The 23,507-nt window shown below is 47.7% G+C and overlaps 1 long non-coding RNA gene across 1 annotated transcript in view; it reads left to right on the forward strand.

The window, feature by feature from the left end:
* Positions 1 to 1,455: 1,455 nt before the first annotated feature.
* The window catches only part of LOC124023823, a 25,623-nt gene continuing 3,571 nt past the window's right edge, over positions 1,456 to 23,507 (forward strand). Inside the window, exon 1 of the long non-coding RNA XR_006836802.1 lies at positions 1,456 to 1,528. This is a non-coding gene — a long non-coding RNA (uncharacterized LOC124023823). The remainder of the gene's footprint in view (positions 1,529 to 23,507) is intronic.

The raw sequence follows: 23,507 nt of genomic DNA on the forward strand, positions 1-23,507 counted from the left end.
ATGTTAAACACTATTATTGTACACAGAATGAGTCCATGTAACTTACTATGTGACTTGTTAAGCACATTTTTACTCCTGAACTTATTTAGGCTTGACGTAACATATACAGACTAAGACATTTCAGGCCAAAACAAAATATTGTATGTGTACACCGACACAACAGATCAATTGAATAGGCTGTTACATAACAAAATGTGGAATAAGTCTTGGTTTTTATACAGTATAGGCCAACATATTGCTGTAGGCTTTTGGTTTTTGTAAGGAGCCCCCTGCTCTTACATATGATTTGCATTGGATTGGTTAGGTTTAGGCTTTCTCCTGACTCCTGGATTCAATCTTTATAAATAGTACAGTTTTAAAATAATAATAATAACTATGTGTCCTAGACTACAATTAGCCTATACTGTCTGATTACCACTATGCCTATGTTAAAGTGTAGATTTGTTGGTTTGATTAAAATAAGAGAGAGAGAGAGAGAGAGAGAGACAGAGAGAGAGAGAGAGACAGAGAGAGAGAGAGAGAGAGAGAGAGAGAGAGAGAGAGAGAGAGAGAGAGAGAGAGAGAGAGAGAGAGAGAGAGAGAGAGAGAGAGAGAGAGAGAGAGCAGAGAGACAGAGCGAACGAGACAGAGCTAGACGAGGCCGCGTTTAACGGAAATCGGTGCCATTGAGAAACAGTGCGTACGTTACTTTCCGCTATCTCGCTAGGGTATTAACGATTCCATACATTTGATCGTCGGTCATATCAACTCTATTCGGTCGTGAGGTGTATGGAGCATTACGGACGATCAGGTCTAGATTCTTTAAATGCTCTGGATAATATCTATCCGTGTGTAATCTTGGAGCCCTCCGCATTCCAGGCTGGGGAGAGGAAGGATGCTGTAGCCTACTAAGCTATGCGCTACTGAAGTGTTTTACATTTGCCAATAGACCAGCCTCAACAGTGCGACTGCATTTTGACTGGACTCGACGATAGATCATATAATATAATATGACTTCCATTTGCTATGTGTTATATCTGTACGTTTCTATTTGTCATCCAACTGGACTAGCCTGTAGAATAGGCTACAGTCATCGCCATAGGAACCCGAGGGGGATATCATTATAATAAGCTACTTTAGTGCAACGTGACGTGCAACAGCGGGAAAGACCGTCGAGTCCTATTAGGTGAGATTGAGTGTATGTGTGACGCTAAAGTGGCTTGTGTTTCCTCATGTGGAGTGTTTTTCGTCGAGGAGGATACGCTCGCGTTGTCGGATAATTCCCACGTCAAGGATCGGTTGACTCCCTTCTTTATTCCATCTCGCTCTCACACACACGGTGCGCGTGGCCTCGCCCGGGAGCAACCGGGTCGCCTATTACACGGGCTTATTTTAACTGCATCGGCAAGAAGGAGAGGGAGAGAGAACCGAGGATAAAACAACGGAGGGAAGGATTGGGGGACCGGAGGAGAGAAGAGGAGAGGCGGGATGAAGGAGGAGACGCAGTGAACGACAGAGGAGGAGGAGGAGGGAGACTCGAGCGTTCGAGGTAAGCGGGAATAATGGCGACGGTAGGGTACATGTATGAAGAACGGTTTGGTCTGTACAATCACACACAAACACACACCCACACATATACATACAACTTAGGATACGGGTTTGGCCTGTCAATATGGCGCATGCATGTACACTCCTGTGTGTGTGTGTGTGTGTGTGTGTGTGTGTGTGTGTGTGTGTGTGTGTGTGTGTGTGTGTGTGTGTGTGTGTGTGTGTGTGTGTGTGTGTGTGTGTGTGTGTGTGTGTGTGTGTGTGTGTGTGTGTGTGTGCGTGTGTGTGTGTGCGTGCGTGCGTGTGTGCGTGTGTGTGTGTCATACACATGTTGACTAGTGGCGTCTCCTGCAGTGTGTGTGGTGTTTTAATGCACCAAGGAACACTCCATGGACTCCGTGGTCCTTCTGTAGCTCAGTTGGTAGAGCATGGCGCTTGTAACGCCAGGGTAGTGGGTTCGATTCCGGGACCACCCATACGTAGAATGTATGCACACATGACTGTCGCTTTGGATAAAAGCGTCTGCTAAATGGCATATATTATTATTATATTAACAGGCATTTAGAATCTCTCCCTCTTCCTCTCCTCTGAGAAACAGACAGAAGGATGATGAATGTGATAGTAGGGGGTTTGCTTACTGACAGGCTGTCTCACTGAGTGGTGAATCACTCACGTTCCTGTTCTAATCAAATTTAAAATCAATGTGTGTGTGCATGCGTGTGTGTTTCTACATATGTTGTGTGTGTGTGTGATGATTGTGTTCCAAGTCTTTGAAGAGTGTCTTATTTTTGTCTCTCTCTGTTTGCCTCTCCTCTGTGTTGGTATTCTGTAGGGAGTGTGTGTGTGTGTGTGTGTGTGTGTGTGTGTGTGTGTGTGTGTGTGTGTGTGTGTGTGTGTGTGTGTGTGTGTGTGTGTGTGTGTGTGTGTGTGTGTGTGTGCGTGTGTCAGTATGTTTTGACTGGGGACTATGATGGTGGAAAGAGGGATCACGGGGAGAAGTAAAGACCAGTGGACAAAGAGATTATAAACAGAATGTAAAGTGGAGGGGGGGGGTGTGGATAGAGAGAGAGAGAGAGAGAGAGAGAGAGAGAGAGAGAGAGAGAGAGAGAGAGAGAGAGAGAGTGGGGGGTGTGGATAGAGAGAGGGAGAGAAAGAGAGAGAGAGAGAGTGGGGTGGGGGGTGTGGATAGAGAGAGGGAGAGTGTGGGGTGGGGGGGGGTGGATAGAGAGAGGGAGAGTGTGGGGTGGGGGGGTGGATAGAGAGAGGGAGAGAAAGAGAGAGAGAGAGGGGGTGGGGGGTGGATAGAGAGGGGAGAGAAAGAGAGAGAGAGGGGGGGTGTGGATAGAGAGAGGGAGAGAAAGAGAGAGAGAGAGAGAGAGAGAGGGGGGGTGTGGATAGAGAAAGGGAGAGAAAGAGAGAGAGAGAGTGTGGGGTGGGGGTGTGGATAGAGAGAGGGAGATAGTGGGGTGGGGGGTGGATAGAGAGAGGGAGAGTGTGGGGTGGGGGGGGTGGATAGAGAGAGGGAGAGAAAGAGAGAGAGAGTGTGGGGTGTGGGGGTGTGGATAGAGAGAGGGAGAGTGTGGGGTGGGGGGTGGATAGAGAGAGGGAGAGAAAGAGAGAGAGAGTGTGGGGTGTGGAGGTGTGGATAGAGAGAGGGAGAGTGTGGGGTGGGGGTGGATAGAGAGAGGGAGAGTGTGGGGTGGGGGGGTGGATAGAGAGAGAGAGATTGTGGGGTAGGGGGTGGATAGAGAGAGAGAGTGGGGGGGTGGATAGAGAGAGAGTGTGGGGTGGCGGGGTGTGGATAGAGAGAGAGAGAGAGAGAGAGAAGAGAGTGTGGGGGGTGGATAGAGAGAGGGAGAGAGAGAGACAGAGAGTGTGGGGGGGGTGGATAGAGAGAGGGAGAGAGAGAGAGCGAGAGAGTGTGGGGTGGGGGGTGGATAGAGAGAGGAGAGAGAGAGAGAGAGAGAGAGAGAGAGAGAGAGAGAGAGAGAGAGAGAGAGAGAGAGAGAGAGAGAGAGGGTGGGGGGATAGAGAGAGGAGAGAGAGAGAGAGAGTGGGGGGGCTGGATAGAGAGAGGGAGAGAAAGAGAGAGAGAGTGTGGGGGGGGTGGATAGAGAGAGGGAGAGAAAGAGAGAGAGAGAGTGTGGGGTGGGGGGTGGATAGAGAGAGGGAGAGAAAGAGAGAGAGAGTGGGGTGGGGGGGTGGATAGAGAGAGGGAGAGAAAGAGAGAGAGAGTGTGGGGTGGGGGGGGTGGATAGAGAGAGGGAGAGAAAGAGAGAGAGAGTGTGGTGGTGGGGGGGGATAGAGAGAGGAGAGAAAGAGAGAGAGAGAGTGTGGGGTGGGGGTGGATAGAGAGAGGGAGAGAAAGAGAGAGAGAGAGAGAGAGGGAGAGAAAGAGAGAGAGAGAGTGGGGGGGGGGTGGATAGAGAGAGGGAGAGAAAGAGAGAGAGAGAGTGTGGGGTGGGGGGGGATAGAGAGAGGGAGAGAAAGAGAGAGAGAGAGTGTGGGGTGGGGGGTAGAGAGGGGAGAGAAAGAGAGAGAGAGAGTGTGGGGTGGGGGGGTAGAGAGAGGGAGAGAAAGAGAGAGAGCTGTGGTGACCTACATGCCAGAACTGGACAAGAACCTGACACTCTTAGCACTCAGCGGGCCATCTACCTGGAGGATTCCCTCCAAAATATTTCCCTTTAGATACAACTATGACAAAACGGGTCTCAATTCCTGTTGTCTTTGGCTGTTTTACGCACGCTGGATCTAAACATAGTCAATGGTTGGCTTCGAGGGGAGTTTTACGGTAGGTTCACCTACAGCTCTGGTTGGCGCACGCTCTGGGTCTAGACATAGTCAATGGTTGGCTTCGAGAGGAGTTTTACGGTAGGTTCACCTACAGCTCTGTCGCACGCTGGGTCTAGACATAGTCAATGGTTGGCTTCGAGGGGAGTTTTACGGTAGGTTCACCTACAGCTCTGTCGCACGCTGGGTCTAGACATAGTCAATGGTTGGCTTCGAGGGGAGTTTTACGGTAGGTTCACCTACAGCTCTGTCGCACGCTGGGTCTAGACATAGTCAATGGTTGGCTTCGAGGGGAGTTTTACGGTAGGTACACCTACAGCTCATCCCTTGGTAGTAGTACTGTAGATTACTGCATCAGTGACCTCAACCCAGAGTCTCTCAGACCGTTCACTATCAGCCTACTGACCTCAACCCAGAGTCTCTCAGACCGTTCACTATCAGCCTACTGACCTCAACCCAGAGTCTCTCAGACCGTTCACTATCAGCCTACTGACCTCAACCCAGAGTCTCTCAGACCGTTCACTGATCAGCCTACTGACCTCAACCCAGAGTCTCTCAGACCGTTCACTATCAGCCTACTGACCTCAACCCAGAGTCTCTCAGACCGTTCACTATCAGCCTACTGACCTCAACCCAGAGTCTCTCAGACCGTTCACTATCAGCCCACTGACCTCAACCCAGAGTCTCTCAGACCGTTCACTATCAGCCTACTGACCTCAACCCAGAGTCTCTCAGACCGTTCACTATCAGCCTACTGACCTCAACCCAGAGTCTCTCAGACCGTTCACTATCAGCCTACTGACACCCCTGTCAGATCACAGCACAATCACAGTCTACTTCAACAGAGCAATACTCAATGATGAGGCATCAAAGCCAAAGGACTTCGATAATATTAAGAAATGCTATAGATGGAAGGAATGTAGTGTGGAAACCTACCAGAAAACAATTAGGCAACAATAAATTCCATCCCATTTAGACAACTTCCTGGACATTACTATTACTGTAGTAGTGAAGGTGTAAACTTGGCTTAGAAAACCTGAACTGTATAGTTGACCTCTCGGCTTCACCTCAAATCTATACATTTCAAGCTGACAACCGAAGAAAAAAAACGAAAAAAATGAACAACAATTGCAAATGGTTTGATGAAGAATGAAAAAACCTAAGAAAGAAATTGAGAAACCTGTCCAACCAAAAACACAGAGACCCAGAAAACCTGAGTCTACGTCTTCACTATGGTGAATCACTAAAACAATACAGAAATACACTACGGAAAAAGAAGGAACAGCACGTCAGAAATCAGCTCAATGTAATTGAAGAATCCATAGACTCTAACCACTTCTGGGAAAATTGGAAAACACTAAACAAGCAACATGAAGAGTCAGATAAACCACTTCTCCAATATGGCTCTATAACAAACAATAGACAGCAACAACAAATACATTTTTATTTTTAAATGTTTTTATTTTACCTTTATTTAACCAGGCAAGTCAGTGAAGAACAAATTCTTATTTTCAATGACGGCCTAGGAACAGTGGGTTAACTGGTCTAGGAACAGTGGGTTAACTGGTCTGGGTTAACTGGTCTAAACAGTGGGTTAACTGGTCTAGGAACAGTGGGTTAACTGGTCTAGGAACAGTGGGTTAACTGGTCTAGGAACAGTGGGTTAACTGGTCTAGGAACAGTGGGTTAACTGGTCTAGGAAAAGTGGGTTAACTGGTCTAGGAACAGTGGGTTAACTGGTCTAGGAAAAGTGGGTTAACTGGTCTAGGAACAGTGGGTTAACTGGTCTAGGAAAAGTGGGTTAACTGGTCTAGGAACAGTGGGTTAACTGGTCTAGGAACAGTGGGTTAACTGGTCTAGGAACAGTGGGTTAACTGGTCTAGGAACAGTGGGTTAACTGGTCTAGGAACAGTGGGTTGGTCTAGGAACTGGTTAACTGGTCTAGGAACAGTGGGTTAACTGGTCTAGGAACAGTGGGGTCTAGGAACTGGTCTAGGAACAGTGGGTTTAACTGGTCTAGGAACAGTGGGTGAACTGGTCTAGGAACAGTGGGTGAACTGGTCTAGGAACAGTGGGTTAACTGGTCTAGGAACAGTGGGTTAACTGGTCTAGGAACAGTGGGTGAACTGGTCTAGGAACAGTGGGTGAACTGCCTGTTCAGGGTCAGAACGACAGATTTGTACCTTGTCAGCTCGGGGTTTGAAACTTGCAAACTTCCGTTTAACTGGTCCAATGCTCTAACCACTAGGCTACCCTGCCTCTAACCACTAGGCTACTCTGCCTCTAACCACTAGGCTACCCTGCCTCTAACCACTAGACTACTGGTCTGCCTCTAACCACTAGGCTACCAGTGCCTCTAACCACTAGGCTACCCTGCCTCTAACCACTAGACTACCCTGCTCTAACCACTAGGCTAGGAACAGTGGGTTAACTGGTCTGGAACAGTGGGTTAACTGGTCTAGGAACAGTGGGTGAACTGGTCTAGGAACAGTGGGTTAACTTCCTCTAACCACTGGGCTACCCTGCCTCTAACCACTAGGCTACCCTGCCTCTAACCACTAGGCTACCCTGTGGGTTAACTCTAACCACTAGGCTACCTGTCTCTAACCACTAGGCTACCCTGCCTCTAACCACTAGGCTACCCTGCCTCTAACCACTAGGCTACCTGGTCTCTAACCACTAGGGGTTACCTGGTCTCTAACCACTAGGAACTAACTGCTCTAACCACTAGGCTACCCTGCCTCTAACCACTAGGCTACCCTGCCTCTAACCACAGTCTTTACCCTGCCTCTAACCACTAGGCTACCCTGCCTCTAACCACTAGGCAGTACCTGCTCTAACCACTAGGCTACCCTGCCTCTAACCACTAGGTCTACCCTGCCTCTAACCACTAGGACTACCCTGCCTCTAACCACTAGGTCTACCCTGCCTCTAACCACTAGGCTACCCTGTCTCTAACCACTAGGCCACCTGGTCTGCAGTGGGTTAACTCTAACCACTAGTCTACCCTGCCTCTAACCACTAGGCCACCCTGCCTCTAACCACTAGGCTACCCTGCCTCTAACCACTAGACTACCCTGCCTCTAACCACTAGTCTACCCTGCCTCTAACCACTAGGCCACCCTACCTCTAACCACTAGGAACTACCCTGCCTCTAACCACTAGACTACCCTGCCTCTAACCACTAGGTCTACCCTGCCTCTAACCACTAGGCCACCCTGCCTCTAACCACCTTGTCAGGGGGTTTGAAACTAACCTTCCTGCCTCTAACCACTAGACTACCCTGCCTCTAACCACTAGTCTACCCTGCCTCTAACCACTAGGCCACCCTGCCTCTAACCACTAGGCTACCCTGCCTCTAACCACTAGGCTACCCTGCCTCTAACCACTAGACTACCCTGCCTCTAACCACTAGTCTACCCTGCCTCTAACCACTAGGCTACCCTGCCTCTAACCACTAGGCTACCCTGCCTCTAACCACTAGGCTACCCTGCCTCTAACCACTAGACTACCCTGCCTCTAACCACTAGTCTACCCTGCCTCTAACCACTAGGCCACCCTGCCTCTAACCACTAGGCTACCCTCTAACCACTAGGCTACCCTGCCTCTAACCACTAGGCTACCCTGCCTCTAACCACTAGGCTACCCTGCCTCTAACCACTAGTCTACCCTGCCTCTAACCACTAGGCTACCCTGCCTCTAACCACTAGGCCACCCTGCCTCTAACCACTAGGCTACCCTGCCTCTAACCACTAGTCTACCCTGCCTCTAACCACTAGACTACCCTGCCTCTAACCACTAGTCTACCCTGCCTCTAACCACTAGGCTACCCTGTCTCTAACCACTAGGCCACCCTGCCTCTAACCACTAGTCTACCCTGCCTCTAACCACTAGGCCACCCTGCCTCTAACCACTAGGCTACCCTGCCTCTAACCACTAGACTACCCTGCCTCTAACCACTAGTCTACCCTGCCTCTAACCACTAGGCCACCCTGCCTCTAACCACTAGGCTACCCTGCCTCTAACCACTAGACTACCCTGCCTCTAACCACTAGTCTACCCTGCCTCTAACCACTAGGCCACCCTGCCTCTAACCACTAGGCTACCCTGCCTCTAACCACTAGACTACCCTGCCTCTAACCACTAGTCTACCCTGCCTCTAACCACTCCCACCCTGCCTCTAACCACTAGGCTACCCTGCCTCTAACCACTAGACTACCCTGCCTCTAACCACTAGACTACCCTGCCTCTAACCACTAGTCTACCCTGCCTCTAACCACTAGGCCACCCTGCCTCTAACCACTAGGCTACCCTGCCTCTAACCACTAGACTACCCTGCCTCTAACCACTAGACTACCCTGCCTCTAACCACTAGTCTACCCTGCCTCTAACCACTAGGCCACCCTGCCTCTAACCACTAGGCTACCCTGCCTCTAACCACTAGTCTACCCTGCCTCTAACCACTAGACTACCCTGCCTCTAACCACTAGTCTACCCTGCCTCTAACCACTAGGCCACCCTGCCACCCCATGATCAAATACAAATCTTAGAATCAACTACTAAACACTACCAGAACCCACTGGATGATCCAATTACATGGATTGAACTACAAGACAACATTCAAACCCTCCAACCTAAAAGGCCTGTGGTGTTGATGGTAATCCTCAATGAAATGATAAAATACACAGACCACAAATTCCAATTGGCTATACTTAAACTCTTTAGCATCATACTTAGCTCTGGCATATTCCCCAATATTTGGAACCAAGGACTGATCACCCCAATCTACAAAGGTGGAGACAAATTTGACCTCAATAACTTCCATTGTTACGATATTGTGTCTAGATGTAGGTGAAGGAGTGAAACGCAAGAGAGCAGAGATGAGGAAGGCAGAAGTGTGTGTGTGTGTGTGTGTGTGTGTGTGTGTGTGTGTGTGTGTGTGCGCCTGTCACAGGAAAACAAAGCAAATCTAACCAGTACACCATTCATTTACATCAACCACCAGACACAAACATCTAATTTTCATACACACACACACACACACACACACACACACACACACACACACACACACACACACACACACACACACACACACACACACACACACACACACACACACACACACACACACACACACACACACACACACACACACACACACACACACACACACACACACACACACACACACACACACACACACACTGCTGATTTGGTTGGGTCTTATACAGTCTGCAATGGAAATCAGGCAGGAAAATAAGACCTGTAGGGTCCCCTTATACCACTATTTACATATGTACCTACAATACACACACACACACAGAGACACACACTGACTCACTAACATACACACGCACACACAAACGCACGCACGCACACACACACACACACACACACACACACACACAGACACACACTGACTCACTAACATACACACTTGTCTTTGTGTCACACAAACGTCACACACTAGTCTCCTTCACACATAGACATGCACTGACTCACTAACATACACACGTACACACACACACACACACACACACACACACACACAGTCTCTCTCTCTTCCAGCTTGTCTTTGTGTCCCTTTATTGTGTCCTAATGTCCTTCATCCTGAGGCTAGTCTCCTTCTCTCTCTCTCTCCTCCCTTCCCCTCTCCTTCTCCTTCTCTCTCTCCTCCCTTCCCCTCTCCTTCTCCCTTCTCTCCTCCTCCCTTCCCCTCTCCTTCTCCATTCTCTCTCTCCCTCCCTTCCCCTCTCCTTCTCCCTTCTCTCTCTTCCTCTCCTTCCCCCCCTCTCCTTCTCCCTTCTCTCTCTCCTCCCTTCCCTCTCCCTCTCTCCCCCTTCTCTCTCTCCTCCCTTCCCCTCTCCTTCTCCCTTCCCCTCTCCTTCTCTCTCCTCCTCCCTTCCCCTCTCATTCTCTCCTCCTTCTCCCCTTCCCCTCTCCTTCTCCCTTCCCACTCCTCCCTTCCCCTCTCCCCTCCTCCCCTTCCCCTCTCCTCCTCCCTTCCCCTCTCCTTCTCCATTCCCCTCTCCTTCTCCCTTCCCCTCTCCTTCTCCGTCCCCCTCTCCTTCTCCCCCCTTCCCCTCTCCTCCTTCCCTTCCCCTCTCCTTCTCCCTTCCCTCTCCTTCTCCCTTCCCCCTCTCCTTCTCCCTTCCCTCTCCTCCCTCCTCCTCCCTTCCCCTCTCCTTCTCCTTCCTCTCTCCTTCTCCCTTCCCCTCTCCTTCACCCTTCCTCTCTCCCTTCTCCCTGCCTTCTCCTTCTCTCTTCCCTCTCCTTCTCCCCTCTTCCCCTCTCCTTCTCCCTCCCTTCCCCTCTCCTTCTCCCTTCCTCTCTCCTTCTCCCTTCCCCTCCTCTCCTTCACCCCTCCCTCCCTCATTCTGCCTTCCTCTCTCCTTCTCCATTCCCCCTTCCCTCCCTCCTCCCTTCCCTCTCTCCTTCTCCCGTTCCCTCTCCTTCTGCCTTCCTCTCTCCCTTCTGCCTTCCTCTCTCCTCCTCCCTTCCCCTCTCCTTCTCCCTACCCCCTCTCCTTCTCCCTTCCAACTCTCCTCCCTTCCCCTCTCCTTCTCCCTTCCTCTCTCCTTCTCCATTCCCCTCTCATTCTGCCTTCCTCTCTCCTTCTGCCTTCCTCTCTCCTTCTGCCTTCCCCTCTCCTCCCTTCCTCTCTCCTTCTCCCTTCCCTCTCCTTCTCCCTTCCTTCTCTCCTTCTGCCTTCCTCTCTCCTTCTCCCTTCCCCTCTCCTTCTCCCTTCCTTCTCTCTCCTTCTGCCTTCCCCTCTCCTTCTCCCTTCCTCTCTCCTTCTCCCTTCCCCTCTCCTTCACCCTTCCCCTCTCCTTCTCCCTTCCCCTCTCCTTCTCCCTTCCAACTCTCCTCCCTTCCCCTCTCCTCCTCCCTTCCCCTCTCCTTCTCCCTTCCCCTCTCCTTCTGCCTTCCTCTCTCCTTCTGCCTTCCCCTCTCCTTCTGCCTTCCTCTCTCCTTCTGCCTTCCTCTCTCCTTCTCCCTTCCTCTCTCCTTCTGCCTTCCTCCTCTCCTTCTCCCTTCCTCTCTCCCTTCTGCCATCCTCTCTCCTTCTGCCTTCCTCTCTCCTTCTGCCTTCCTCTCTCCCTTCTGCCTTCCTCTCTCCTTCTGCCCTCTCTCCTTCTGCCTTCCTCTCTCCTTCTGCCTTCCTCTCTCCTTCTGCCTTCCCCTCTCCTCCCTTCCTCTCTCCTTCTCCCTTCCCCTCTCCTCCCCTCCCCTTCCCTCTCCTTCTCCCTTCCTCTCTCCTTCTCCCTTCCCCTCTCCCTTCACCCTTCCTCTCTCCTTCTCCTGCCTCTCTCCTTCTCTCTTCCCTCTCCTTCTCCCTTCCCCTCTCCTTCTCCCTTCCCCTCTCCTTCTCCCTTCCTCTCTCCTTCTCCCTTCCCCTCTCTGCTTCACCCTTCCCTCTCTCATTCTGCCTTCCCTCTCTCCTTCTCCCTTCCCTTCTCTCCCTTCTCCCCCCTTCCCCTCTCCTCCTCCCTTCCCCTCTCTCCCTTCTCCCTTCCCCTCTCCTTCTGCCTTCCTCTCTCCCTTCTGCCTTCCTCTCTCCTTCTGCCCTTCCTCTCTCCTTCTGCCCTCCTCTCCTTCTGCCTTCCCCTCTCCTTCTGCCTTCCTCTCTCCTTCTGCCTTCCCCTCTCCTCCCTTCCTCTCTCCTTCTTCTCCCTTCCCCTCTCCTTCTCCTTCCCTTCTCCTTCCCCTCTCCTTCTGCCTTCCTCTCTCCTTCTGCCTTCCCCTCTCCTTCTCCCTTCCTCTCTCCTTCTCCCTTCCCCTCTCCTTCACCCTTCCCCCTCTCCTTCTCCCTTCCCCTCTCTTCTCCCTTCCAACTCCTCCTCCCTTCCCCTCTCCTTCTCCTTCCTCTCTCCTTCTCCATTCCCCTCTCATTCTGCCTTCCTTCTCTCCTTCTCCTTCTTCCCTCTCCTCCTCCTTTCCCCTCCCTCCCCTCCTCCCTTCTTCCCTCTCTCCTTCTGCCTTCCTCTCTCCTTCTGCCTTCCTCTCTCCCTCCTCCTCCCCTTCCCCTCTCCTTCTCCCTTCCCCTCTCCTTCTCCCTTCCCCTCCTCCTCCCTTCCCTTCTCTCCTTCTTCCCTTCCTCTCTCCTTCTCCATTCCCCTCTCATTCTGCCTTCTCCTTCTGCCTCCCTCTCCTTCTGCCTTCCTCTCTCCTTCTGCCTTCCCCTCCTCTCCCTTCCTCTCTCCTTCTCCCTTCCCCTCTCTCCTTCTCCCTTCCCCTTTCCCTCCCTTCTCCCTTCTCTCCTCCTCCTTCTCCCTCTCCTTCTCTCCCTTCCCCTCTCCTTCTCCCTTCTCTCCTTCCCCTCTCCTTCTGCCTTCCCCTCTCCTTCTCCCTTCCTCTCTCCTTCTCCCTTCCCCTCCCTTCCCCTCTCCCCTCTCCTTCTCCCTTCCCCTCTCCTTCTCCTTCCAACTCTCCTTCCCTTCCCCTCCCTCCCTCCTCCCTTCCCTCTCTGCCTTCCTCTCTCCCCTTCCCCCCCTCTCCTTCTCCTTCCTCTCTCCTTCTGCCTTCCCTCTCCTTCTGCCTTCCTCTCTCCTTCTGCCTTCCCCTCTCCTTCTCCCTTCCTCTCTCCTTCTGCCTTCCTCTCTCCTTCTCCTTCCTCTCTCCTTCTGCCATCCTCCTCCCCTCTCCTTCTGCCTTCCCCTCTCCTTCTGCCTTCCTCTCTCCTTCTCCCTTCCTCTCTCCTTCTGCCCTCTCTCCTTCTGCCTTCCTCTCTCCTTCTGCCTTCCTCTCTCCTTCTGCCTTCCCTCTCCTCCCCTTCCCCTCTCTTCTCCTTCCAACTCTCCTTCCCTTCCCCTCTCCTTCTCCCTTCCCTCTCCTCTCCTTCCCTCTCCTTCTGCCTTCCTCTCTCCTTCTGCCTTCCCCTCTCCTTCTCCCTTCCTCTCTCCTTCTCCTTCCCTCTCCTTCACCCTTCCCCTCTCCTTCTCCCTTCCCCTCTCCTTCTCCTCCTTCCAACTCTCCTCCCTTCCCTCTCTCCTTCTACCTTCCTCTCTCCTTTCCATTCCCCTCTCATTCTGCCTTCCTCTCTCCTTCTCCCTTCCCCTCTCCTCCTCCCTTCCCCTCTCCTTCTCCCGTTCCCTCTCCTTCTGCCTTCCTCTCTCCTTCTGCCTTCCTCTCTCCTCCTCCCCCTTCCCCTCTCCTTCTCCCTACCCCTCTCCTTCTCCCTTCCAACTCTCCTCCCTTCCCCTCTCCTTCTCCCTTCCTCTCTCCTTCTCCATTCCCCTCTCATTCTGCCTTCCTCTCTCCTTCTGCCTTCCTCTCTCCTTCTGCCTTCCCCTCTCCTCCCTTCCTCCTCTCCTTCTCCCTTCCCCTCTCCTTCTCCCCTTCCCCTCTCCTTCTGCCTTCCTCTCTCCTTCTCCCTTCCCCTCTCCTTCTCCCTTCCTCTCTCCTTCTGCCTTCCCCTCTCCTTCTCCCTTCCTCTCTCCTTCTCCCTTCCCCTCTCCTTCACCCTTCCCCTCTCCTTCTCCCTTCCCCTCTCCTTCTCCCTTCCAACTCTCCTCCTTCCCCTCTCCTCCTCCCTTCCCCTCTCCTTCTCCCTTCCCCTCTCCTTCTGCCTTCCCCTCTCCTTCTCCCTTCCTCTCTCCTTCTGCCTTCCCCTCTCCCTTCTGCCTTCCTCTCCTCCTTCCTTCCTTCCTCTCTCCTTCTCCCTTCCTCTCTCCTTCTGCCTTCCTCTCTCCTTCTGCCTTCCTCTCTCCTTCTGCCTTCCTCTCTCCTTCTGCCTTCCCCTCTCCTTCTCCCTTCCCTCTCCTTCTCCCTTCCTCTCTCCTTCTCCATTCCCCTCTCATTCTGCCTTCCTCTCTCCTTCTCCCTTCCCCTCTCCTCCTCCCTTCCCCCCTCTCCTTCTCCCGTTCCCTCTCCTTCTGCCTTCCTCTCTCCTTCTGCCTTCCTCTCTCCTTCTGCCTTCCTCTCTCCTTCTGCCTTCCCCTCTCCTTCTCCCTTCCCCTCTCCTTCTGCCTTCCCCTCTCCTTCTCCCTTCCTCTCTCCTTCTGCCTTCCTCTCTCCTTCTGCCTTCCTCTCTCCTTCTGCCTTCCTCTCTCCTTCTGCCTTCCCTCTCCTTCTCCCTTCCCCTCTCCTTCTCCATTCCCCTCTCATTCTGCCTTCCTCTCTCCTTCTCCCTTCCCCTCTCCTCCTCCCTTCCCCTCTCCTTCTCCCGTCCCCTCTCCTTCTGCCTTCCTCTCTCCTTCTGCCTTCCCCTCTCCTTCTCCCTTCCCCTCTCCTTCTCCCTTCCACTCTCCTTCTGCCTTCCCCTCTCCTTCTCCCTTCCTCTCTCCTTCTGCCTTCCCCTCTCCTTCTGCCTTCCTCTCTCCTTCTCTATTATATTCAGTCTTACTTTCTCTTCTGTGTCCTGTGCTCTCTGTCTCCATTTAGGCCAGACTTTGGCCAGGGGCTGGATTTTGTCCTCAGCCTGGTCTGGGTGTGTGATGCTGGGAGAGTGGGGAACAGTAGGAAGAGGGCTGCGTGTGAGAGAGTGTGGGAGAGTAGGGCGAGGGCTGGAGGTAGGCGAGTATGTGTTTGTATGTGTGTGTGTGTTTGAGTACCATGGACATTTGATGCCTGACCTAAATCTGTCTGCCATCATTACTTAACTAGGAGAAGGAGAGAACCTCAGGAAACACACACAACAATATGAGAGATCACTCTGCAATGAAAGACGCCCAAAAAAACATTACACTGTATGTGTGTGTGTGTGTGTGTGTGTGTGTGTGTGTGTGTGTGTGTGTGTGTGTGTGTGTGTGTGTGTGTGTGTGTGTGTGTGTGTGTGTGTGTGTGTGTGTGTGTGTGTGTGTGTGTGTGTGTGTGTGTGTGATAAGTGTGTGTGTATATTTCCTGAATTAATGTGTTGAAAAATATCGATACATGTATAACAATGTCTTCACCATAGTTTATAACATCCATCTGTGTATAGTTTATAACATCCATCTGTGTGTAGTTTATTACATCCATCTGCTGTATAGTTTATGACATCCATCTGCTGTATAGTTTAAAAAATCCATCTGCTGTATAGTTTATAACATCCATCTCTTCATAGTTTATAACATCCATCTGCTGTATAGTTTATAACATCCATCTGCACCATAGTTTATAACATCCATCTGCTGTATAGTTTATAACATCCATCTGCTGTATAGTTTATAACATCCATCTGCACCATAGTTTATAACATCCATCTGCTGTATAGTTTATAACATCCATCTGCTGTATAGTTTATAACATCCATCTGCTGTATAGTTTATAACATCCATCTGCACCATAGTTTATAACATCCATCTGCACCATAGTTTATAACATCCATCTGCTGTATAGTTTATAACATCCATCTGCTGTATAGATTATAACATCCATCTGCACCATAGTTTATAACATCCATCTGCTGTATAGTTTATAACATCCATCTGCTGTATAGTTTATAACATCCATCTGCTGTGTAGTTTATAACATCCATCTGCTGTATAGTTTATAACATCCATCTGCTGTATAGTTTATAACATCCATCTGCTGTATAGTTTATAACATTAATCTGCACCATAGTTTATAACATCCATCTGCTGTGTAGTTTATAACATCCATCTGCTGTATAGTTTATAACATCCATCTGCTGTATAGTTTATAACATCCATCTGCTGTATAGTTTATAACATCCATCTGCACCATAGTTTATAACATCCATCTGCTGTATAGTTTATAACATCCATCTGCACCATAGTTTATAACATCCATCTGCTGTATAGTTTATAACATCCATCTGCTGTATAGATTATAACATCCATCTGCACCATAGTTTATAACATCCATCTGCTGTATAGTTTATAACATCCATCTGCTGTATAGTTTATAACATCCATCTGCTGTATAGTTTATAACATCCATCTGCTGTATAGTTTATAACATCCATCTGCACCATAGTTTATAACATCCATCTGCTGTATAGTTTATAACATCCATCTGCTGTATAGTTTATAACATCCATCTGCTGTGTAGTTTATAACATCCATCTGCACCATAGTTTATAACCTCCATCTGCTGTATAGATTATAACATCCATCTGCACCATAGTTTATAACATCCATCTGCTGTATAGTTTATAACATCCATCTGCTGTATAGTTTATAACATCCATCTGCTGTATAGTTTATAACATCCATCTGCTGTATAGTTTATAACATCCATCTGCTGTATAGTTTATAACATCCATCTGCTGTGTAGTTTATAACATCCATCTGCACCATAGTTTTATTTTTTATGACCCTTTAAACTACTGCTACTAGTTTGATGGTTGAAGTCCTCAACTGTTCCATTAACAACCCCCCCCATATTAGTCAACTATTTAATTAATTGTCAAATGGTACATTTCTCTAGTCCAGGCAACTTATCGTAATGAACCATATCGTCAAATGTCTTTGATAAGTCATCGGTAAGGTTGGTGTCGATGATTTGCGTTTGTCGCCCTAGCTCCAGTGTGTGTGTGTGTGTGTGTGTGTGTGTGTGTGTGTGTGTGTGTGTGTGTGTGTGTGTGTGTGTGTGTGTGTGTGTGTGTGTGTGTGTGTGTGTGTGTGTGTGTGTGTGTGTGTGTGTGTGTGCGTGTGTGCGTGTGTGTGTGAGCAGTGATGACCTCCCTCTGCTCTGGCTTCATCCCCTCTGTACTGGGATATCATGTAACCTCCCCAGACAAGACGCTCATCACGTTATACCATAACCTTAGCAGCACCTTAAACCATCTCACTATCCAGCCAGGTGTCTCAGTACACACTGGGAAAGGAGGCGTCCGTGTTTATAGTGTGCTATGTGTTTATAAGGTAGCCTAGTGGTTAGAGCGTTGGACTAGTAACCGAAAGGTTGCAAGTTTGAATCCCCGAGCTGACAAGGTACAAATCTGTCGTTCTGTCCCTGAACAGGCAGTTAACCCACTGTTCCTAGACCAGTTAACCCACTGTTCCTAGACCAGTTAACCCACTGTTCCTAGACCAGTTAACCCACTGTTCCTAGACCAGTTAACCCACTGTTCCTAGACCAGTTAACCCACTGTTCCTAGACCAGTTAACCCACTGTTCCTAGACCAGTTAACCCACTGTTCCTAGGCCGTCATTGAAAATAAAAATGTGTTCTTAACTGACTTGCCTGGTTAAATAAAGGTCAAATAAAATTTTAAAAAGTACACACTGGGAAATGAGACGGCCATCCTGCTTTTCAAAACCTGCCACTAGGGGGCAACAGTGAGCCCTATCACCATCAGGTATGCCTGGGTTTCACTACGGGTGTTGTTGATGGGGACGGCGGATGGTGCGGAAGCCGCGAAGATCCTGCTCCGACTGTCGCGTGTTCAGTCCCAGTGTCAAGGCACTCATGTCTTTTGTTTGTGTGGTTTCTTACCACAGCCTAAACCTTAACCCTGTACTCTATATCATCTACTGCATCTTTATGTAATACATGTATCACTAGCCACTTTAACTATGCCACTTTGTTTACATACTCATCTCATTTGTATATACTGCACTCAATACCATCTACTGCATCGTGCCTATGCCGCTCTGTACCATCACTCATTCATCTATCTTTATGTACATATTCTTTATCCCTTTACACTTGTGTCTATAAGGTAGTAGTTTTGGAATTGTTAGCTAGATTACTCGTTGGCTATTACTGCATTGTCGGAACTAGAAGCACAAGCATTTCGCTATACTCGCATTAACATCTGCTAACCATGTGTATGTGACAAAAGAACATTGATTTTATTTTAACCCTTAACTTGACCATTCAGAATGAATGCCTCCACTTAAAGTGGAACTGCAACATTAAACCATCTCACCACACCCCATCTTTAACCCTTAACTTGACCATTCAGAATGAATGCCTCCACTTAAAGTGGAACTGCAACATTAAACCATCTCACCACACCCCATCTTTAACCCTTAACTTGACCATTCAGAATGAATGCCTCCACTTAAAGTGGAACTGCAACATTAAACCATCTCACCACACCCCATCTTTAACCCTTAACTTGACCATTCAGAATGAATGCCTCCATAAAGTGGAACTGCAACATTAAACCATCTCACCACACCCCATCTTTAACCCTTAACTTGACCATTCAGAATGAATGCCAACATAAAAGTGGAACTGCAACATTAAACCATCTCACCACACCCCATCTTTAACCCTTAACTTGACCATTCAGAATGAATGCCTCCACTAAAGTGGAACTGCAACCATCTCAACACCCCATCTTTAACCCTTAACACCATTCAGAATGAATGCCTCCATCTTTAAACCATCTCACCACACCCCATCTTTAACCCTTGACCATTCAGAATGAATGCCTCCATAAAGTGGAACTGCAACATTAAACCATCTCACCACACCCCATCTTTAACCCTTAACTTGACCATTCAGAATGAATGCCAACACTAAAGTGGAACTGCAACATTAAACCATCTCACCACACCCCATCTTTAACCCTTAACTTGACCATTCAGAATGAATGCCAACACTTAAAGTGGAACTGCAACATTAAACCATCTCACCACACCCCATCTTTAACCCTTAACTTGACCATTCAGAATGAATGCCAACACTTAAAGTGGAACTGCAACATTAAACCATCTCACCACACCCCATCTTTAACCCTTAACTTGACCATTCAGAATGAATGCCAACATAAAAGTGGAACTGCAACATTAAACCATCTCACCACACCCCATCTTTAACCCTTAACTTGACCATTCAGAATGAATGCCAACACTAAAGTGGAACTGCAACATTAAACCATCTCACCACACCCCATCTTTAACCCTTAACTTGACCATTCAGAATGAATGCCAACACTTAAAGTGGAACTGCAACATTAAACCATCTCACCACACCCCATCTTTAACCCTTAACTTGACCATTCAGAATGAATGCCAACACTTAAAGTGGAACTGCAACATTAAACCATCTCACCACACCCCATCTTTAACCCTTAACTTGACCATTCAGAATGAATGCCAACACTGGAACTGCAACATTAAACCATCTCACCACACCCCATCTTTAACCCTTAACTTGACCATTCAGAATGAATGCCAACACTTAAAGTGGAACTGCAACATTAAACCATCTCACCACACCCCATCTTTAACCCTTAACTTGACCATTCAGAATGAATGCCTCCACTTAAAGTGGAACTGTAACATTAAACCATCTCACCACACCCCATCTTTAACCCTTAACTTGACCATTCAGAATGAATGCCTCCACTTAAAGTGGAACTGCAACATTAAACCATCTTACCACAGCCCAAACCTTAACCCTTAACTTGACCATTCAGAATGAATGCCTCCACTTAAAGTGGAACTGTAACATTAAACCATCTCACCACACCCCATCTTTAACCCTTAACTTGACCATTCAGAATGAATGCCTCCACTTAAAGTGGAACTGTAACATTAAACCATCTCACCACACCCCATCTTTAACCCTTAACTTGACCTTTCAGAATGAATGCCTCCACTTAAAGTGGAACTGCAACATTAAACCATCTTACCACAGCCCAAACCTTAACCCTTAACTTGACCATTCAGAATGAATGCCAACACTTAAAGTGGAACTGCAACATTAAACCATCTTACCACAGCCCAAACCTTAACCCTTAACTTGACCATTCAGAATGAATGCCTCCACTTAAAGTGGAACTGTAACATTAAACCATCTCACCACACCCCATCTTTAACCCTTAACTTGACCATTCATAATGAATGCCTCCACTTAAAGTGGAACTGCAACATTAAACCATCTTACCACAGCCCAAACCTTAACCCTTAACTTGACCATTCAGAATGAATGCCTCCACTTAAAGTGGAACTGTAACATTAAACCATCTCACCAAACCCCATCTTTAACCCTTAACTTGACCATTCAGAATGAATGCCTCCACTTAAAGTGGAACTGTAACATTAAACCATCTCACCACACCCCATCTTTAACCATTAACTTGACCATTCAGAATGAATGCCTCCACTTAAAGTGGAACTGTAACATTAAACCATATTTAAATCTGTTCATAAACATCCCCAGACAGAATGACACTTTTTATTCTTTCATTTTCTGACAAGTGAAGCACTTAGATATGATCATTTTCACGCTTTCATACATTCTTAGACTGATTGGGGATTGTGTGCTGTATACTAAGACATAATATTACAGCTGTATACTAAGACATAATATTACAGCTGTATACTAAGACATAATATTACAGCTGTATACTAAGACATAATATTACAGCTGTATACTAAGACATAATATTACAGCTGTATACTAAGACATAATATTACAGCTGTATACTAAGACATAATATTACAGCTGTATACTAAGACATAATATTACAGCTGTATACTAAGACGTAATATTACAGCTGTATACTAAGACATAATATGACAGCTGTATACTAAGACATAATATTACAGCTGTATACTAAGACATAATATTACAGCTGTATACTAAGACATAATATTACAGCTGTATACTAAGACATAATATTACAGCTGTATACTAAGACATAATATTACAGCTGTATACTAAGACGTAATATTACAGCTGTATACTAAGACATAATATTACAGCTGTATACTAAGACATAATATTACAGCTGTATACTAAGACATAATATTACAGCTGTATACTAAGACATAATATTACAGCTGTATACTAAGACATAATATTACAGCTGTATACTAAGACATAATATTACAGCTGTATACTAAGACATAATATTACAGCTGTATACTAAGACATAATATTACAGCTGTATACTAAGACATAATATTACAGCTGTATACTAAGACATAATATCACAGCTGTATACTAAGACATAATATTACAGCTGTATACTAAGGCATAATATTACAGCTGTATACTAAGACATAATATTACAGCTGTATACTAAGACATAATATTACAGCTGTATACTAAGACATAATATTACAGCTGTATACTAAGACATAATATTAAAGCTGTATACTAAGACATAATATTACAGCTGTATACTAAGACATAATATTACAGCTGTATACTAAGACATAATATTACAGCTGTATACTAAGACATAATATTACAGCTGTATACTAAGACATAATATTACAGCTGTATACTAAGACATTTGTGAAAGTTCTATATCAATATAGAGTGGGAAAGCGGCAGTGCGTTTTGGACAACTAATAGACACGGCAGTAATTAAAACCACATTTTAAAAAATCTCTCTCATCCAGGACCAGAGTCTACGTAGACCAGTACGCCATAGCCAATCAGAGCTACAGGAGGCCTTTATGCAAACAAGCTATTTGCCACAAGGGCCTGCCGTCATTACCTTTGAACTGGACTGTGTTTACAGGCAGTTGGACCTGCCGTCATTACCTTTGAACTGGACTGTGTGTTTACAGGCAGTTGGACCTGCCTTCATTACCTTTGAACTGGACTGTGTGTTTACAGGCAGTTGGACCTGCCTTCATTACCTTTGAACTGGACTGTGTGTTTACAGGCAGTTGGACCTGCCTTCATTACCTTTGAACTGGACTGTGTGTTTACAGGCAGTTGGACCTGCCTTCATTACCTTTGAACTGGATTGTGTGTTTACAGGCAGTTGGACCTGCCTTCATTACCTTTGAACTGGACTGTGTGTTTACAGGCAGTTGGACCTGCCTTCATTACCTTTGAACTGGACTGTGTGTTTACAGGCAGTTGGACCTGCCTTCATTACCTTTGAACTGGACTGTGTGTTTACAGGCAGTTGGACCTGCCTTCATTACCTTTGAACTGGACTGTGTGTTTACAGGCAGTTGGACCTGCCTTCATTACCTTTGAACTGGACTTTGTGTTTACAGGCAGTTGGACCTGCCTTCATTACCTTTGAACTGGATTGTGTGTTTACAGGCAGTAGGACCTGCCTTCATTACCTTTGAACTTGATTGTGTGTTTACAGGCAGTAGCAACTGCGCGACTTTAGATCACTATAACTCATTTGGCAACAGCAACAAAATGCCCCTGAATGGATTTCTGCAAATGTTTATATTCCACGGGAGTCCTCTTACATTTGGGAGCTTTACTGTCCCATTGCTCAAACAGCCATAAAAAAAGGTAGGCTAACAACAAGATCAACAATTAATGCTAGCCAGAGCAAGATTAACTCAAATATAATGAAGGAACATTAGAAAAAATCCTCTCAAACTTTTTCAGCTAGTTTGCTGTCAAAATTGCACTGATAAACAATGGGGAATAGTAAGTAGCCTGCTCCTCCTTCTGCAGCTTGCCTGCCAATGCATGCTTGTCCCAACCAAGCACCCAAGCTAACTGGCTAAAGTTGGCTAGCTAGCTAGCTAGCTACTTCCAGACATAAATGAGAGAACTCCTCACTCTGACAATTTTACTCGCCCTAGCCAGAGCTGGTTAGATTGTTTACATGTTATCTAGTGTTCATGACTAACTATATATTTTTTACCTATGTTTACTGACACTGGTCATATTCAGCGTTTGTTGCGCGTTCATAAAGTAATCAGTTATTCTGCACTCTGGCACACTCAGATGAGAGTGCTCTGAAATTGGAGTAGATAGCCAGGGTGAATTTTTTGAACGCAAGAGATATGCTAACTGGATAACTGTCGATCAAGTTCAGTTCATGTCAGTTCCCCTTTTTAACCTTTTGAATTTTGACATTTATGGACAAAAGTCTGATTCTGTAGTGAGACTGTGAGAGGTTGTTGTACTTTCACCTCATGACGCCATCAGACTCCATCGCTACGTTCAACAACCAGACTCAAACCCACCTGGTCAGTCTGGCTTTCCCCCCAGTGTAGCTCCGCCTCCTCACTCAGCCCTAGCTGACAGGAAGTAGTCCTTTCCCCCCAGTGTAGCTCCGCCTCCTCACTCAGCTCTAGCTGACAGGAAGTAGTCCTTTCCCCCCAGTGTAGCTCTGCCTCCTCACTCAGCTCTAGCTGACAGGAAGTAGTCCTTTCCCCCCAGTGTAGCTCTGCCTCCTCACTCAGCCCTAGCTGACAGGAAGTGGTCTTTTCCCCCAGTGTAGCTCTGCCTCCTCACTCAGCCCTAGCTGACAGGAAGTAGTCCTTTCCCCCAGTGTAGCTCCGCCTCCTCACTCAGCTCTAGCTGACAGGAAGTAGTCCTTTCCCCCAGTGTAGCTCTGCCTCCTC

The sequence above is a fragment of the Oncorhynchus gorbuscha genome, unplaced genomic scaffold (genome assembly GCF_021184085.1).
Source record: "Oncorhynchus gorbuscha isolate QuinsamMale2020 ecotype Even-year unplaced genomic scaffold, OgorEven_v1.0 Un_scaffold_1687, whole genome shotgun sequence".
Classification (NCBI taxonomy): domain Eukaryota; kingdom Metazoa; phylum Chordata; class Actinopteri; order Salmoniformes; family Salmonidae; genus Oncorhynchus; species Oncorhynchus gorbuscha.